Source organism: Schistocerca gregaria, chromosome X, assembly GCF_023897955.1.
Source record: "Schistocerca gregaria isolate iqSchGreg1 chromosome X, iqSchGreg1.2, whole genome shotgun sequence".
Taxonomy (NCBI): Eukaryota; Metazoa; Arthropoda; class Insecta; order Orthoptera; family Acrididae; genus Schistocerca; species Schistocerca gregaria.
Window position 1 is genome coordinate 221,794,089 of NC_064931.1, and position 20,139 is coordinate 221,814,227.

The 20,139-nt window shown below is 44.5% G+C and overlaps 1 protein-coding gene across 8 annotated transcripts in view; it reads right to left on the reverse strand.

Moving 5' to 3' along the window:
* The window catches only part of LOC126299303 (uncharacterized), a 230,989-nt gene that overhangs the window by 108,804 nt on the left and 102,046 nt on the right, over window positions 1-20,139 (reverse strand). For all 8 annotated transcript variants that reach the window (XR_007552778.1, XR_007552779.1, XR_007552777.1 and 5 more), the window contains exon 2: window positions 7,315-7,423. The gene's annotated coding sequence lies outside the window, so the exon portion shown is untranslated. The remainder of the gene's footprint in view (window positions 1-7,314; window positions 7,424-20,139) is intronic.

Genomic DNA, 20,139 nt, shown 5'->3' on the forward strand with positions numbered 1-20,139 from the left:
CTGAATATCCGTTTAGATTTTGGAAATTCGTTGCTGGGTGTTACTTGTGTAATTTATTGTCAGATACTAAACTTTAAACTAATAAAGATATTGAAAATCTGATTACACCATCAGAATCGCCGTGCAAATAATGGTAATGTAGATGTGTCTCTTTGAGCTATCACGATTCATCTGGCTACTATTAATTTCTATACAAACTGTCAAATATCTGCCATTGAGGTTTCACAAAGTCCGCCATCTTTGGCACTTCCAGAGAGTCTCCTTCACCAACCCAGAGTCACCATGGAATTCCCAGCAACGCGGCTGGACCGGCCGTTGTGCGGCATCACGCGGTTGCTAAGCTACAACGTGGTTGCTGCCGGGCCGTTACCCACCGCGAGGCAGCTCGGCCACACCAACGCCGAACTTAGAATATTTTCAGGGCGCCATAATTCGCCCATTACCTCACAGGAGGCATAATATTGCATGGGCGTACTGACCTCCAAATCTTTGAATATGGTTAAGTGGATCTGGCTACACGGCTGTCCTCTTAAACCTCAGCAACAGTTACAAGGTGATGCCTAGTATTGGTAACATACCTGAGTCAGTAAGGGATGTTTCGTCTGTTGGGCCAGTAGCTAGTTTTCCTGACAAGTACAAGCAGCACAGAGGATGAGCAGGTTGGTAATCGTCAGCACCGACGTTAGGTGGGTAATACTGCCGCTAATGGGAGTAGCAACAAGTCGGGAATGGAGACAAGTGTACACTCGTTATGTTTGCTGAGACGTCTCGTCCGAGATGTGGTAGAGGCTCTGCTGATGGCTATTGAAAACACTGGGTTGCTCACAGCTGCAAACTGAAGCTCGTGTTGGCACGAGTGATGCTTAATGCCTGAGTTCTATTCACTTAGGCGTTTGGTTGGGTTGGTGAAGGCAGCTAGCATTGCATGCAGGTTGCAAGAGCAGTTAACTGCTTGCAGCATCGTATCCAGAGTCGGTCGCCCTGCTCTGAAGTGAAGCCTGTTGGTAGTAGTAAATCCAAGGCTCGGATGAATCTGCGACCATCTCGGATGCGAATTTCGCATTTTAGGATCCAGAACTTTGTGGCTTCTCTCAATCCGTGAGGTGTGCATGAAACAAAGAAAGTAGCTACTCTTACAGCAAAGTATATGTGGCGTGAACATGGCAGTTTATTTGGTTAACAGAACCATCTTTCGGGTTAGTAATGAACTGCCTGCCGAAATCGGAGCTAGATCAGCCACATTACACTCAGAGCGTTTGTCCGTGCAGATGGGGAATAGAAAAGCAAACTGAAGTAGCATTCATGGTAACGTCGCAGAAATGGTATGAATTTCTGCAGATCAAAGTGCACGCATTTGATTAATAAGAAAATGTTAACTGAAACTCGAAGTGAATAGCGACGATGTTCTAAATTCAGACTAAAATATATTTCACAAAGACAGGTTAGACGCAAATAGTAGCCTCTCCTGACTTCTACGTTACAGGCTGAATGGTTTTTGCTGCAGTGTTGCGTGTGCGGTAGTTGTGGAATAGGTTCGACGGTACTGTGGCGAAGAGGGAGCAAAGAACGATTAGTCAACAGGAACATTTTCGCCTTCTATAGAGTACTCCAACTTCATTGACCCAGGTACCTATTATGGCTAGACGACAGAGGGTGACGTGTGCTGAGGCAACGGCAGTTAGTGGCAGGCAGCGACCAAGCTCATCCAAGAGGTCTTGCGGACTTGCTGGAGTAAGGCCAAGCCAGGCAGAGGGCCATCGAACTGACTCGCTGGTTGAAACTGCGCAGGCTACACGCCGAACCCAATACCATTTGAGACTAACTGGAGTGTCAAGTGATGGCACGCTCTGGGTGTCCTCGCATCTGTGCATCCTGTTGGAACCCTGGAGCCATCGATGCTAGTTGGTCACTTGTAGATCAGCAACTTCCGCTAGTTAATGATGCTGTTCGATGAGGCTAGAGTAGCTTAGTCCTATGTTCGTTCGATGACTGGCGCAGAGCTGCGCCGGTCGAATGAATGCATGACGCCAAATGGATGCTGTTTCTGGCCGAGCTGGGAACACTTAAACTAGTGGCAGTCAGTTGTGTTATGACAAGAAGTAAACGCCCATCGTGTGGTAGACTATGGAAATGCCACTTTGTGTTACTGCAACAGCCTAGTCAGTCACCGAGGACAGAAGAATGCCACGATGCAAGGTGCTGTATCAGCAGTATAGCAGAGCCCAACTGCAGAGTTATGTCAGTGGCTGCCGGCATGTCACCCAGCTGGCTGCGAAGGCTTGCTTGAAGCTCATGCAACAAGACAAGTGAGGTTATCACAGATTCAGCATGAGAAATAATCTGGACGCATTTAAGTATCAAAGGTTGGTCAATCATGGTAATCGGATGTTTTCATGGACTACTTGTGCCGGGAACTGTAATAGCAGAAGAGTAATACAGAACATGCCGTACATCCTGAGAGTTTCTCGATCGTGCTATTCTAATAATGGAATAATTCACTTTACCAATGTAGAATGTGACAGTCACGCGATTAAAAATGTTGTTAGAGACATGAATTCGTGTAAGATGGTTTACAATAGCTTTATGAAAATTACTTTGAGCAGATACTTAGAAAATTGACTCGTGAGGAAACGTCTTCGACCTCCTAGCAAGAAAAAGACTCGAACATATATAATTCTGTTAGGAAGAGGAGAGTTTTGGTAGCCATAGGGCTGCGATATTCATCAATGATTACGTGTGTTACAAGGAGTGTTAATAAAGGTAGGAAAATACTTTTGCTCAGCAAGAGTAACATTTTAGCAATTGCAGAATATCTGAGTAGTAAGCATAAAATATTCAACTGTGAGGACGAATATGAGTAAGAGTTGGAGTCCGAAATCAATTCCCACATACATTGAAATTAGAAATGCCCCCCGCATTAACTATGTCTCCGGCCCTACCGTCTAATTCTGATCTCCGTGGAAACTTCACCCATTATAAATCATCTAATCACCCATTCCAGTTATGGAAAAACTTACAATTTAATGTGAAATCTAGAGAAAATTGGAATTTGCAAGGTCAGGAAGTTTTATCATTGATGAAATACAGTGTGCAGAAACTGAAGAATAACACATTAAATATGTGTGATTAACTTTAAACGGGATTGATGACCTCAGATGTTAAGTCCCATTGTGCTCAGAGCCATTTGAACCATAACTTTAAACAGTGAAGGACATTTTTATTTTGTAATGTGCTGTTTTTAACTTTTAGATTTAACATTTCTCAATAAGCAGATTTTGACAATCATCTCTAGAAATTAATTGACTGTAAACTACTTTCCCCAGTTCCTCGTTTCCTACCCATATGACAAAAAATTAAGCGTCCACACTTTTAAGAAAATATTCTTATGAGCGGCAAAGCACTGGGCTCAGTATACAAATATTTCAACACAGCAACCACTGAGGTTCATTCAGAGCCGCAGATCCTTTTATACCATCATCGCCCAGTGCACATATTAATAGTGAAGTGTGTCATAGGTTACCGAGCTATCAGTCACTACATGGGAAGCCAGAAAGTTTCTTACATAAACATGAAATGACGCTGCACACTTTCTGCTTGAAGCCTTGGAGAATAACCATGTTATGGTAGTTCAAAAAGCATTATGCTATGGTTCAGATAACAGCTGACTGCGCATTATGGTTACTTCATGAGAAGATCAATCAAAAACATTCGTTTTATAAATTAAAACGCCTTTTTCTTGCTGCGGTAAAGTATTTACCTTTAGAGGCGTTTCATATTTACATTAAAGGACAGATAAGTATGTTTCAAAAAAGAATAATGAAGATGCCTTTAACGTAAGAGGCGAAACGCCTCTGGGAAGAAAATCCAATATTGCAATATGATAAGGGCTTTTGATTTTCTAAAAGGAATATTTATATACTTGCAGCGGAAAATGATCACGTCAACGAACTTTTAGCAGAAAACATGTGAAAGAAAATACTACGTTGCCATGACCCTCATTTTACATTCTGAAACATCATGTTATTTATGAAATAATGTGTCAGGTATGGAGAACACGAAGACACGAGATGGACAACTGGGACTCCATAAAATTAACGCTTATACTGACAAAATCTGATAAAACAGTTATTTCTGCCAGTATTTATAGTTTCAAAATGTGCACTTTTAATCGGAAATTGGTCATTGACTTCAAATTTCTTCTTCCGAAATTGTTTTGTTCACAATAAACTTCCTTTTGGAAACAAGAAAGAAATAACAGTGGCCTCATATTACAGTAAAGAGACTACATTGTCTAGTAATGTTGTGATGAACTACTGGTACTTCCCTCTTACGGAACTTGTAGTGTAAGAAATGATTGCCACACTGTGCCATGGTACTCTAGGGGCGCTCCTTCCGCAACCGCACTGGATCGGTAGTATCTACACGAAGCGACACCCGCGCTGTACTGGGACCGATGTTACATGTCCTCTTCACAAGTGACGTGCCACAGTTCACGGACTGTCAGTTGGATCTATATGCTGATCGTATGGCTCTCCTCCTGAGTAAAAGTAAGAGCCACCACATGCTCCAACGTCAACAACAACGACGATTAGACGAACTATCCTTACCCACCAGTAACCGTGTGGTATACAGCCTAGACAAGACAGACAAGACACAGACCCTCTTCGCCTGGCCTTACTATCACCAGTTGCAGTCGGGGTACACCAGTGCCGCGGTCGAAAACAACATGCGTTATCTTAAACATTAGTTTCACTGGGCACGATACGGGATGGTTATAATTAATAGATCGCTACCTGCGAGGACCCCCATGAAGAACGAGTTACTGCAGGGAATGAAACTTTGTGGGATCCTTTATAAGGACATGTGGAAGAGAAATAATAAATAAACCACTGAATGAAACATTTTAATTTCTAAATGACAGGGAAGCATTTGTTAGTTGCGTACTGCTTACGTTCCAGGTTGTAAACGATTCTCAATGTGACGAGAAACTGCATCTATGACAGCCTTTAACCGCACTAGAGATACCATTTCACTGAACATTCCCATCCAGGCGCAGCGGTAAACAGCAGATCAGTACCCGTTGGCCCTACCTGCTGCGCATTCCAACTGCCGGCAACTACCAGAGCACACGAAAACAAAGAGAATCAAGATAAGTCACGCGTTAAGTAAATAGAGGACGACCGGTAGATGAGATAAACGACCATAGTTTTAAGCTCCACCACAATGTGGAAAAAAATAGCTCAGCAATGATCTCTTGGCTGAATGGCTAGCCACAGTAGTCAGTGAACTCCTAATGCCGCGCGGGATTAGCCGAGCGTTCTATTTCGCTGCAGTCATGGACTGTACGGCTGGTCCCGGTGGAGGTTCGAGTCATCCCTCGGGCATGGGTGTGTGTGTTTGTCCTCAGGATAATTTAGGTTAAGTATTGTGTAAGCTTAGGGACTGAGGACATCAGTAAAGTCCCATAAGATTTCACACACATTTGAACATTTTTGAAACTCCTAATGAATGTGTGGACGGCTGTCAAAAGGTAGAGGATTGTGACTGAAATGACTCGGCTTGAAAACTGAACAGATTTTATCCGACAGAGAATAATTTAGTTAAAGCCGACATAGAAAGATTTAATTTCCATCAGTACACACTTGTTTATGGAAGAGTGTGTGACTCTCTCACACAAATTACCTTCCTTAAACCATGTATACGTCCCTCCCAGTGTGGTAGGAATTGTCTGTCGTTGGATATCAGTATGCAACTGTTTCTTGAAGTTGCTCCACCAGTTCAATTTGGATGAGCAGCTTACTGCGGATGTCTTCCTGCGCCAGAAGGCAACAACGATGGGGCTTCTTCACAGGCTCAGGGGAAAAGAAGTGCAGAAATATACATATATTTTCCTTTTGTCCTCATACACAAAATAGTCAAGTGGAGCTCAAGGAGATGTGTGTAGTGAAGTACATGATACAGGCACATTAACGTAGCTATCGCCTACGTTCGATGTCAACGTGTAATAACCATACACAGACGCCAGATGACAGCACAAGCAGTGGAAAGTATATAAAGCGTGTCTTAGGGACGCGGGAAGCAGTGCAGTCGTTGTCATAATTTTGAAACAGAGCGACTTATCAGACGTCCAGAAGAGCATCATCATTGGTTTTCGGGCTAAGGGCGGAAGTATTTCCGAAACGGCTAAGCTCCGAAACTGTTCGCGTGTTGCCGTAGTTAAAGCATACGGCACATGGCAAAATGGCGCTATCCAAAACAGGCGCCGGGGCAACTGTGGTGCAGCACAGGCCATTCAAGACAAGGATGAACGACAGCTTCAGAGGTGTGTACTGGTGGAGCTCAAGGAGATGTGGGTAATGAAGTACACGATACAGGCACATTAATGTGGCCATCGCCTCCCAGATGCACCAAGGGGCTACCAACAGTGTCTCCCCAACAACCTTTCAGCACATGTTTCTGTGTGTCGGCCTGCGTAACAGGTGCCTGGATCATGCACCCATGCTGACTGCGGTCCATCAGCAACGAAGGCTAGAATTTGCATGCCAGTACCACAACGGGACATCCACTGAGTGGCGACAGGTGACCTCTGCATATTAATCACGTTTTATGCTCCACTGCAGAAATGACCATTGGCATGTACGGCGTGAAGCATCTGAAAGCAAAACACCCTGCAACAATCGTCCGGAGGCCACAGGGCGGAGGAGATTCCCTGGGTGATCTCGTCATTGTGATCCATTCTTGGTGACCGTGGTGACCCCTACATGTAATTTATTGCCCCCCGACATCATCGCATCTACCAGCAAGACAATTCAAAGTGTCACACAGCTTTCAGACTACATGCGAGGTGCAAAGAGCAGCAAGATGAGTTACCGTACTCCCTGGCCACCAAATTCTCAGATTAAAACACAATCGGGAATATGCGGGACCATGTCGATCGGGCTTTTTGCGCCATGGCACCTCAACCGAGAAAATTAGCGCAGCTGCCAGTGCCCTAGAGTCTGTATGGCTCCACATCCCTGTCGTTTCTTTCCAGAACCTCGCTGACTATTTCTACACGTTTCGCAGCAGTCCGCGCTCCAAAAGGTGGATTTTCAGCCTTTTGACAGGTAGTCACAACGTGATTGGACAAGGTAGGTTCTCACTTCTATAATCAGTGTCTTTTCCTTTGTGCACTATTTGATTGGAGGGGTAATTTTCTTAACACTCAGACGATAATAGCGAAAATCAAAGATTACTCTATGTTACTATGTCAGTGAAGTATCTTCCTGCTAACATTCCAACATATGGCGAAAGAAAATTAAACCTTTCACTCACCATTGCGCCAGACAATAGGACCTTGATGTCTTCCTGCACTGATGGGAAGCGACTACGCCGGATCAATAGGAATTCATACACGTCAAGTCTTCTTCCTAGTAACCAACGCCTGAAACAGAAGACATCAATTAATGACGCACACAATCCATTTATTGACTTGTTAGTGTCAGTTTCGGGAACTAGATGTAATATAAAATAGTGCATCCTGGGGATCATTCCGATTTACGTATGAACTTTGACAAAATAATGATCAGAAACTCGGACAGAATTACGCATTCGTGTGTACGCAGTGCAGAACAAATCAGTTGTCTGCGCAACATTTACAGATTTCACGAATGTGTGTTCTGTTATTGTATTTTTTCCTTCTTTTTCTCGCGAATATCAGGCGAGTAAGGAAATTGTTACGCCTGTATATGAGGAATGACACCAAATGATCTGCCCAGTTCGTCGGATAAGCTAATTGTAGTTGAATATTTAATCACTGAGGACAAAAATGGATTCCAGGGAAACGCGTTCCCGTGCAATGCAATACTTGTTTTTGCTTTAACATGTGAAAAAAATAAAGAGCCAACTTAGAAACACATTCATCGTTCGCTGATGTCGAGAAAGGCTTTAAGAAAATCATAGGAAAATGGGACATCATGAAGCATCAACAATAGCCGTAGCCTCTCATTTTCAAGTTAACATTATTTACGTAAATAAAGCAATTGTGGTTGATGTTGGTGGCAAGTTAGCAGAACTAATATTGGTAAAGGAAGGTCTGAGACAAACATGCAATTTATCCTCTCCTTTTGAAATACAGGTAGATGTCTGATTCTACAGAAAAGATTATGTAATTATTATATGGATACAGTTGAATCAATTTTATACGCACAAATCAGTTACTTATTTTGGCAACTTCACATTGGTATTCTGAGGAGAAAATGACTTTGAAATAGGAACACAACGCATGTCACAAATATGGTGTGAAAATATCGGCTCACGAATAGGTAATAGTGTCACTGAGCAAAAATCATTTTTGAAGTAAAATTGTCATTATAAAAACATAAGCACAAATGAAACATAATGATCAGCTTGAATATTGTGTCTCTTATGTTCACGATATGGGAGCTTAAGAGGATTGCGAGGAAACCGGTAAGCATCTAAACAATAAAACACGTAAAAAGACACGTCTGAATATTTTCAAGATGGTTACTGCTCTGACACTGCTGTAAAAAACTACATCATTGCATTTAAACAGGTACTATTGGCATTGCTAAATTTTGATAGCTACTAATCGATGTAATACGTCAGGCAGAATGAAAAATGTTGATGCTGGAACAGAACATTTTATAGCAATCGCACAAAATAAATCGAAAAATAGCAGAATATTGAATGAACGCCAACAGTGGAAACCTCCATTAAAAGTCCCTATAGAACTGAAAAGTTTAAAACGAAAATAGAGAAAAGACCGTGATATATGAAGGGAAAAAAGCTAACCTTAACAGTCACTGTATGACCTATACTGAAAATGAAGATTATGACTACGTTTTGAGCAGAGAATTTTGGAAATTTTGGAAATTTGTGCTAAGGTCTTATGGCACCAAACTGCTGAGGTCATCGGTCCCTAAGCTTACGCACTACTTAGTCTAACTTAAAACTTACGCTAAGGATAATACACACATCCATGCCCGAGGGAGGACTCGAACCCTCGACGGAAGGAGCCGAGCAGAGAGATGCCAAACGTCAATGTCACATCATCTTAGCCATCATGTGACAAAAGCTGTTCTCTCAAAGTCACCGGACCTCACCCTACATATATCTAAAAAAGTTTTGCATCACCTCAGTTTCGAGAGTTTCGGTACCTGTGCAGAAAATTGGAATAGAGATCAACATAAACATTATTTCCGCCCTTTTTAGTGCTCATGAAAATCGCACATTTCATGTTGTACCATCATACTGCGAGACCTTCAGAGGTGGTGGTCCAGGTTGCTGTACACACCGGTACCTCTAATACCCAGTAGCACGTCCTCTTGCACTGATGCATGCCTGTATTCGCCGTGGTATACTATCCACAAGTTCATGAAGGCACTGTTGGTCCAGATAGTCCCACTCATCAACGGCGATTCGGCGTAGATCCCTCAGAGTGGTTCGTGAGTCACGTCGTCCATAAATTCAATCTCTCCCAGGCATGTTCGATAGTATTCATATCTGGAAAACATGCTGGCCTCTCTAGTCTAGCGATGTCGTTATCCTGAAGGAAGTCATTCACAAGATGTGAATGATGGGGGGGGGGGGCGAATTGTCATCCATGAAGACGAATGTCTCGCCAGTATGCTGCCGATATGGTTGCACTACCGATCGAAGAATGACATTCACGTATCGTACAGCCGTTACGGCGCCTTCCACGACAACCAGCGGCGTACGTCGGCCCCACATAATGCCACCCCAAAACATCAGGGAACCTCCATCTTGCTATACTCGCTGGACAGTGTGTCTAAGGCGTTCAGCCTGACCGGCTTGCCTCCAAACACGTCTCTGACGATTGTCTGGTTGAATGCAGATGCGACACTCACCGGTGAAGAAAACGTGATGCCAATCCTGAGTGGACCATTCGGCACGTTGTTGGGCCCATCTATACCGCGCTGCTTGGTGTCGTGGTTGCAAAGATGAACCTCGCCATGGATGTCGGGAGTGAAGTCGCGCATCATGCAACCTACTGCGCACAGTTTGAGTCGTAACGCGACGTCCTGTGGCTGTACGAAAAGTGTTACTATCAGGATTCCTCCGAGCCATAATCCGTAGGTAGGGGTCATCCACTGCAGTAATAGCACTTCGGCGGGCTGAGCGAGGCATGTCATCGACAGTTCCTGTCTCTCTGTACCTCCTCTATGTGCGAACAACGTCGCTTTGGTTCACTCCCACACGCCTGGATCCTTCCCTCGTTGAGAGACCTTCCTGGCACAAAGAAACAATGCCGACGTGATCGAACCACGGTATTGACCGTCTAGGCATGGTTGAACTACAGACAACACGAGCCGTGTACCTCCTTCCTGGTGGAATGACTGGAACTGATGGGCTGTCGGATTTCCTCCGTGTAATAGGCGCTGCTCATGCTTGGTTGTTTACATTGTTGGGTGGGTTTAGTGACATCTCTGAACAATGAAAGGGACTGTGATACAATATCCACAGTCAACGTCTGTCGTCAGGAGTTCTGGAAACCGGGATGCTACAAAACTTCTTTATGTGCGTATGTTTGCATAAGTAATTCTCCGTTTACTGTTTTACGCTCACGTCTTCGTCTGGATTCAATATATACTGATGAACTCAATTACTGACACTCCATGGTTTTGTCTTTTATCTTTATTTTAATATAAACCTGAACTCTGGTAAAATAGTCTGCTTCGCACTTAACAATCAAGCCCTGTTATGCATGTCTCCAGATTATCAGGGATTAGATACTCTGATCGTTCCATAGAACCATAGTGTGGACAGTTTCAGTCCAGCGCAAAATCAAAAAAATAATTCTCTTGGAAAGAACGGACACACTAACATTCTTCCCACAGATCCTCCGTGACGTGGTCCAATAGCTCTGACCACTATGGGACTTAAACATTTGAGGTCATCAGTCCCCTAGAACTTAGAACTACTCAAACCTAACTAACCTAAGGACATCACACACATCCATACCCGAGGCAGGATTCGAACCTGCGACCGTAGCGGTCGCGCGGTTCCAGACTGTAGCGCCAACAACCGCTCGGCCACCCTGGCCGGCCTAGCCACAGTCAATAACACACAATTTGGCGATAGTATTCAACTCAAAGACAGACAGTTGGAAACCTAGTGGTGACAACCTCGTACCGTACCGCCAAAGAAACTCTTATAGGGTTGCGTATTCAAATACAGAGAAATTTGAACAGGCAGAATTCAGCATTGCGGTCGGTAACGCTTACATAAGACAACAAGTGTCTGGTGCAGTTGTTAGATCGGTTACTGATGCTACAATGGCAGGTTATCAAGATTTCAGTGAGTTTGAACGAGGTGTTACAGTCGCTGAACGAGCGATGGGACAGAATCTCCGAGATAGCAATGAAGTGGGGATTTTCTCGTAACACCTTTTCACGAGTGTACCGGGAAAATCAGGAATCCGGTAAAACATCAAATCTCCGACATCGCTGCGGCCGGAAAAAGATCCTGCAACAACGGGACTAACGACGACTGAAGAGAATCGTTGAGAGTGACAGAAGTGCAATCCTTCCGCAAATTTCTGGAAATTTCAATGATGTGGCATCAACAAGTGTCAGTGTGTGAACCATGCAAAGAAACATCATCGATATGGGCTTTCGTAGCCGAAGGCCCACTCGTGTACCGTTGATGACCGCACGACTCAAAGCTTTACGCCTCTCCTTGGCCCGCCAACACCGACATTGGCCTGTTGATGACTGGAAACATGTTGCCTAGTCAGGCGAGTCTCGTTTCAAATTGTATGGAGCTGATGGACGTGTACGAGTATGGAGACAACCTCATGAATCCACGGACCCTGCATGACAACAGACGACTGTTCAAGCTGGTGGAGGGTCTGTAATGGTATGGGGCGTGTGCAGTTGGAGTGATATGGAACCACTGATACGTCTAGACACGACTCTGACAGGTGACACGTACGTACGCATCCTGTCTGATCACCTGCATCCATTCACATCCATTGTGCGTTACGACGTACTTGGGTAATTCCAGCTGGACAATGCGACATCCCACACGTCCACTATAACTACAGAGTGGCTCCAGAAACACTCTACTGAGTTTAAAACTAACGCTGGCAACCAAACTCCCCAGACATTAACATTATTGTGCATACCTGGAATGCCTTGCAACGTGCTGTTCAGAAGAGATGTCCACCCGCTTGTACTCTTATGGATTTATGGACAGCCCTGCAGAATTCATGGTGTCAGTTCCCTCCAACACTACTTCAGACATTAGCCGAGTCCATGCCACGTCACGTTGCGGCACTTGTGCGTGCTCGCGGGGGCCTTACACGATATTAGGCAGCTGTACCAGTCTATTTTTCTCTTCAGTGTATTTATCCGGCAAAGGAAGAAGAATACGATATTTCAGTGCCTGTGTTCAGAAACACGATGAAATGTTCCTTCGGACATGCATTCATGCCCGAAGGGACCTTGCATGGTCTTCCTGAAGAACACATGCACTGCAATAACGGTTTTATTCACCGACACCGGCCAAACGACTTTCATTTAAAATGTCTTCCCTGTACGGGAATATACACTACTGGCCATTAAAATTGCTCCACCAAGAAGAAATGCAGATGACAAACGGGTATTCATTGGACAAATATATTATACTAGGACTGACATGTGATTATATTTTCACTCAGTTTGAGTGCTTAGATCCTGAGAAATCACTACCCAGAACAACCACCTTTGGCCGTAATAACGGCCTTGATACGCCTGGGCATTGAGTCAAACAGAGCTTGGATGACGTGTACAGGTACAGCTGCCCAAGCATCTTCAACACGATACCACAGTTCATCAAGAGTAGTGACTGGCGTATTGTGACGAGCCAGTTGTTCGGCCACCATTGACCAGACGTTTCCAGTTGGTGAAATATCTGGAGAATGTGCTGTCCAGGGCAGCAGTCGAACATTTTCTGTATCCAGAAAGGCCCGTACAGCGCCTGCAACATGCGGTCGAGCATTATCCTGCTGAAATGTAGGGTTTCGCAGGGATCGAATGAAGGGTAGAGCCACGGGTCGTAACACATCTGAAATGTAACGTCCACTGTTCAAAGTGCCGTCAGTGCGAACAAGAGGTGACCGAGACGTGTAACCAATGGCACCCCATACCATCACGCCGGGTGATAAGCCAGTATGGCGACGACGAATACACGCTTCCAAAGTGCGTTCACCGCGATGTCGCCAGACACGGATGCGATCATCATGATGCTGTAAACAGAACCTCGATTCATCCGAAAAAATGACGTTTTGCCATTCTTGCGCCATCGAAGGCGCTCCTGTCTATGATGCAGCGTCAAGATAACCGCAGCCATGGTGCCCGAGCTGATAGTCCATGTTGCTGCAAACGTCGTCGAACTGTTCGTGCAGATGGTTGTTGTCTTGCAAACGTCCCGATCTGTTGACTCAGGGATCGAGACGTGGCTGCACGATTCGTTACAACTATGCGGATAAGAAGCCTGTCATCTCGAATGCTAGTGATACGAGGCCGTTGGTATCCAGCACGGCGTTCCGTAGTACCCTCTTGAACCCACCTATCCATATTCTGCTAACAGTCATTGGATCTCGACCAACAACGAGCAGCAATGTCGCGATACGATAAACCGCAATCGCGATAGGCTACAATTCGATCTTTATCAAAGTCGGAAACGTGATGGTACGCATTTCTCCTCCTTACATGTGACATCACAACAACGTTTCACCAGGCAACGTCGGTCAACTGCTGTTTGTGTTTGAGAAATCAGTTGGAAACTTTCCTCACGTCAGCACGTTGTAGGTGTCGCCCCCGGCGCCAACCTTTTGTGAATGCTCTGAAAAGCTAATCACTTGCAAATCACAGCATCTTCTTCCTATCGGTTAAGTTTCGCGTCTGTAGCATCTTCGTGGTGTAGCAATTTTAATGGCCAGTAGTGTACATAATGGATGTAGTTGTGCAGGTTTTAGACACATAGTGGACGACATATGGAAGTTGGGATTTGGCTGTCAGGCCTACTCGGCTAGCATAATTGTAAGGTGACCGCTTGCAATGAGAGGGAAATCCGGGTTCGAGTACCGATTGGGCTCAAATTATCATTGGCATTCCATTAAAAAGCTAACGGTTGCTCATATTTGCAAGTGTGAGGCATTTCATATAACGGAATGAGATGTATTGCCTCAAAGTTCCTCGTCATCAGAGAGTGCTCGCATCCTAGACTGGAGCTCCTCGCAGCTGTCTCTGCCGCCGACCAGAAATCAATAGCAGCCTGCGTCACGGCCACAGTATTTGCGTGAAGCACTACGCTGGACGTAGACTATCGCCGTACGACTCTCCTGCTCCACTTTCGTTGGATGGATCTGTGGACAGAGGTTGATTAAACTGAGAGTGAATAACTATTGTAGCTTACATGCCACCTCTTTTTTCCAAAAAATAACTGTCAATCAGAAAAATACTGTTTATATATTTAACTACGTCCTTATCAGAAATACTTTTGACGATTTCCTCTCGATGATCGTATGTACGAGTGCTTGAAATGTACAGGGTTTCGCAAGGTACTTACGCACTGTGAGTTTGCAGAGTGACCTAAAGCCACGGTAGATGTTGTCCGATCTGAAGATGTACAGTGTGTGACACCGGACTGGTGTGTCTAGATTTGGCGCATGGCGCGTGTGTGAGCAAGATATACAGTGAGAAGCCAAAACATTACGACCACCTACTTAATAGTCCAGTGCAATACAACACCGGTTCTCTGTGCCATGGACCTGTAAAGTCCGTTGTAGGTTACCAGAAGTATGTGGCATCAGATGTCTAAGCACAGTTCCCTAAGTTACGGGCCAGTGGCTTTTGGGCGCGGTGCTGGCGTCCGATAGTGTCCTAGATGAGTCCTATAGCATTCACGTCAGGCGAATTTGGAAACTCTCACATCAGTGTGCGTTGACTATCATGCTTTTCAAACCACTGTAAAACGATTGTGCCTTGTAACCTCTGATGGAATTTAACATCGTTGTCGTGGAAGATATCAAGCATGAAAAGATGCAGGTGGTCTCCAGTAACGTTCACGTAATCCAAAGTCATCCTAGTGATTTAGATTACTACTACAGACCCTACGGAATTCCGGATGCATGTCCCACATACCACAGTACTGCCCCCGCCAGCCTGCGTCTGTGGCGGGGTACTTGTGTCGAGCAGCCGTTCTCCTGGATGAACCATAGTCGGATACGACCATCGACCTGGTGAAACAGGAAACATGATTCATGCAAACAGTTGACACGTTTCCTTTGTTCCACCGTCCAGTTTCGATGATACTGTGCCCACGGCAGTCTTAGTTGGGGATGCCGTTGAATCAACATGGGGAAGCATAGAGGTCGTCTACAGCGTTGCCTCATTTTGAGCCATGTGTGCTTAACAGTGTGATTCGAAACACTAGTACCTGCTGCAGTATTGTACTCTGTCGTCAGGTATGACACAGATAGCGTCTATCCAGTTTTACAGAGCAGGCAAGCCTCCGACTTCCTCGTTCTATGATGAGGCGTGGCGTCCAACACATTGTCGCCTGCTAGCGCTTTCACCATCTGTCAATCACTTTTCATTGGTGCTCGCCGCAGTTGCACGCGAACAACTACGAGCTTCGCCGTTCAGATATGCTCATTCTCAGGCGCCGGGCCATGAAAATCTGCCCTTGGACAAAGATGTTTATGTCAGTTGCTTTCCCCGTTTTGGATCATATCGTCGGTAAAACTATTCCCTTCCGTCTCTGCTCCACTTAAATACGAGGCGTGTTTTTTTAAGTAATTACAGTTTTGAAATTAAAAAAGACGTGCTAAGATATCTCAATAATTTTATTTTTACATGAAAGCCTGTACCTTAATCTACTTTTCTACATAATTTCCGTCAATATTGAGGCACTTGTCATAACGCTGTACCAGTTTTTGAATACTCTCCTCATAGAAGTCTGCCCCCTGACTTGTTAACCACTGCATCGCCACTGTTTTGACTTCGTCATCGTCTTGAAGACGCTGACCGTCAAGGTGTTTCTTCAAGTGCAGGAACAGATGGTTATTCACTGGGCGCAAGATTGAGGCTGTACGTAGGATGATCTAGAGTTTCCCCATCGAAAAGATGTGATGAGATCTTTGGTCTGATTCACCACATGCGGATCGGCATTGTCTTGCAGCAAAACGATGCCCTTGCTCAACTTCACAGTCGGCGGGACTCACGATTATCGGAGGCATCTTAAACACTCAGTACATAACGTAAACAAGGAAGAATCGGACTATAATGACGTCAGTGCGTGGATTAAAGTACAGGCTTTCATGTAAAAATAAAATTATTGAGGTACCTTAACACGTCTTTTTTTTTTAAATTTCAAGACGGTACTTACTTAAAAAACACGCCTCGTACTTTCCTTACCTTGCACGTGCCCGCAACGCCAGCAGTCAGTATTCTGTGTCGCGGTGGGCAGTGATCGTTATGTTTTGGGACATAAGTGTATGAGCGACCTATTAGAGATATATATGTAGTAAAGGTGGGTGTATGGTACGAGTTAACCGACTTTGAATGTGGGATGATAATAGGTGGTAGACATGTTGGTCGTATTACTAAGTCTACAACTTTGCTTCCGCCATTTTTTCTCGACGTTCGAGACTTTATTGTGAAAAACTTACAAAACATTTATGATTCAAAGTTTTGGCCATCGTTGGCCACCGATTTCTCCTAGCTTTAGGGCAACATACGAATCCCGCAGTGTATAAACTGGGCAACTTTCTAGGGGAGCCATGAATCGGTCCAATTTTGCACTTGCTCATACGACCGCAAGTGCTAATAAGCTAGGTCATGTTTCATAGATCGAGAAAAGTGTCAGACAGAGGGAGGAATATCTGGAGAATACAGCGGATGGGATAGAACTTCCCATTTCAACGTTTCCAAGTATGTTTTGACGGGATTTTCAACATGGGATCGTGCACTGTCATGCTGCAAAGTCATTTTTTCATGTCTATCGCTGTAGTGTGGCCGTTTGTCTTTCAGTGCTCGGCTCGAACACATCAATTGCTTTCGATAGTAACGATCTCCTGTGATTGTTCCCGTCGGTTGCAGTGGCATCGAAAGTTTTCTCTCTTTCACAACCATGCCGGTCTTCAACGTCAAAATTACCATTCTTCAAGTTTGGAAACCATTTTCTGCGAAGTTCTGTCATTAACAGGCGTCTCATCATAGGTCTAAACCGGCTTTTTATGAGCCTGAGCAACAGATATCCTCATATCAAAGTAGAAAATTAAGGCCTCCCGCAGATGACGAGGATTGGTCTCATAAGTTGACGTATTCAGCTGAGAATAACTGTGATGCAATCAAAAATCGACTGATGTTTTGATGGCGTTATGTTCTCAAATGACTAAGCTTACTGTAAGACACTGACGACAAACGACTTGCAACACTACTTTCCACTACTGCCGTCTATTGCAAAACGACGGAAGCAAAGTTGTAGACCTAATATATCGGATATTACACCATAAACAGTTGCCGTTACAGTATCTCGGGTGGATCGTATACTTCGCGGTGGAAATGTTTACACACGTCTAAATAGTCACACAGGACGGCCTCAAGTGTTTGAAAAACCGACCGGTTCAACCGGCTCTGAGCACTATGGTACTTAACTTCTGGGGTCATCAGTCCCCTAGAACTTAGAACTACTTAAACCTAACTAACCTAAGGACACCACACACATCCATGCCCGAGGCAGGATTCGAACCTGCGATCGTAGCGGTCGCGTGGTTCCAGGCTGTAGCGCCTAGAACCGCTCGGCCACGTCGGCCAACCGAAAAACCGATTTCACGATACCTCGGCGGAGTCATACGCAGAGATCAGCGTTAGGCTGTGAGCCAGATCGCAGCCGAATTAAGTGTGGATCATTAGAAAATCATTTGCTCCAATACTATCGGAGACAAAAGTACTGCATTCGTTCAGCAGCGGGCGACACATTAGTCTCCTTTTTATTTACAGTGAATGTTGAGAACTCAATATATCTCATGAATGCAAAAACCTGGGAGATAACTCCCAGAATCAATCTTCACCCTGCAACTGAGTGAACGCTGGTTTGAAACTTTCTAGCAGGTTAAAACTGTGTGCTGGAGCAAGGTTCAGAACTCAGACCTTCTCCTTAGCGGGATAGTGCTCTACCGACGTCATTTTAGAGACGATGTGGAAATACACGGACATAAGCGACTCTGACTAAGGGAATGTTCATGAATGGTTCAACATACAATCTGCGCCTAAAACGTGTAGAGAATGTCATCGTGAAATAAAACTAGATATATTCAAGGATGTGCTGAAAAGTAATTCCTTCTAATTTTCTATACCTTAAAGCTTTTTAAATAAACTTTATTAACATTCTATATCTTTATTCTTCACGTCTGTATGTTTATTTCTCAACATAGTCACGCTACGGACGAAAAACTTTTTCCAGCAAAAAACCAGGTAGCTGATGGCGTCAGCATGCCCGAGTGGCCGAGCGGTTGTAGGTGCTACAGTCTGGAACCGCGCGACCGCTACGGTCGCAGGTTCGAATCCTGCCTCTGGCATGGATGTGTGTGATGTCCTTAGGTGAGCTAGGTTTAAGTAGTTCTAAGTTCTAGGAGATTGATGACCTCAGAAGTTAAGCTCCATAGTGCTCAGAGCCATTTGAACCATTTTGATAGCGTCACTATAGAATGACTGACTTCCTTGATGGAACCAAAACCTCTGCCTTCATCGCTCTATCACTATCAAAACGCAGTCCTAGATGGAGATGTTTAAGTTTTAGAAAGGTATGAACATGGGATTGGGAAAAGTTGGGAATCTATGGAGGGTGATCGATCACAGTGAACCCAAGGCGTCAGATTGTTGCAGATGTCGCGGCGTTCGTTTGTGGTCAGACATTGTCATGCTGAAGGAAAGGGTGCTCCATGTCAGAACTAACTCTTCAAAATCGCGCTTTAAGTTTTCTTAGGGTCTCGCAGTACATCGAAATAATTAGGTTACACACCGCCGTGTTGCACGATCCAATTCAGACCCCACTAGCACCACTGGATTCCTGCTTGCGTCAGCGTAGGCGAGAGTCAATCAAGTAATATGCACATGTAATATTTCAACCAGTCAGGAGAGGAGATGAAGTCAGACTCACTATTATCCTCTCGTAATTTTGTTCGATCTTATGAGTGATTTTAAACAGTGCTTGGAGTTCAGTTTTACGGCATATGCATACTTATTATTAGTTGCGTGTTATTTTGTAAGTTGAAGCTACTGAGTTAATCTGCTATTCTTTTACAAATCAAACTTGCGTTACGAAATTGTTTATCACGTCAGGTATTTATTTTTAACAAGGCATAATGTTACTAAATCATGGTTTATAGATAGTACTTGCACCTGCCAGGATAGCCATCATATCAAGGGGAAGCTTCCCGCATTTCACTAGTTGAATACCGGGCTTACGCCAAAGTCTTGCTTCGGTTACACGATTCGCAAACATTTCGAAAAACTATCACTCACTTTCACATGAACAAGACTACATGCAGACAATTGGGGAGCACATTACCGTTCGGTGAGATAATGGGATAGCATTAAGAAGGGCATCCGGGCGCCCTTTAAAATTAACCTTGCAAAATTCCTTAATAACGATGCCGATGCGGGGCAAAAGGCGCAAGAAACAGAATAAGAGCTGCTGCTTGCACTGGCAGTCGAATCTCCAAAGGCACTAGCCCACTTGTAAACTTTCTTGTGACGCAGACGATGTTACCTCCTTTCCTGTTGGACATTCGTCGTCTAGTATATTGTACTGGATTCATTAGTAAAATATTCATCGAGCCACTAGCCTATCATTGAGTTCCAGACTTAGTTCTTAATGGAGAGAAAGCGGAAGGGCGTAAAAAGTTTCGGGCATACCCACCTGTAGTATTATGGTGTTGTTACTATCTGCAGTACGGATATATGACCTGGTGGAAATTTGTAGAGCTCTCTATGAGGCTTTCTGTGTATGTGAAAGTGGAAACCCTGGAAAACAGAATCAACATGCACAAAGGCAGCCAAAATATCAGTGCTAGGCATGAGGACAGGCAGCCGACTCAACCATAGTGTTGGCGTAAGCTGGCACCCA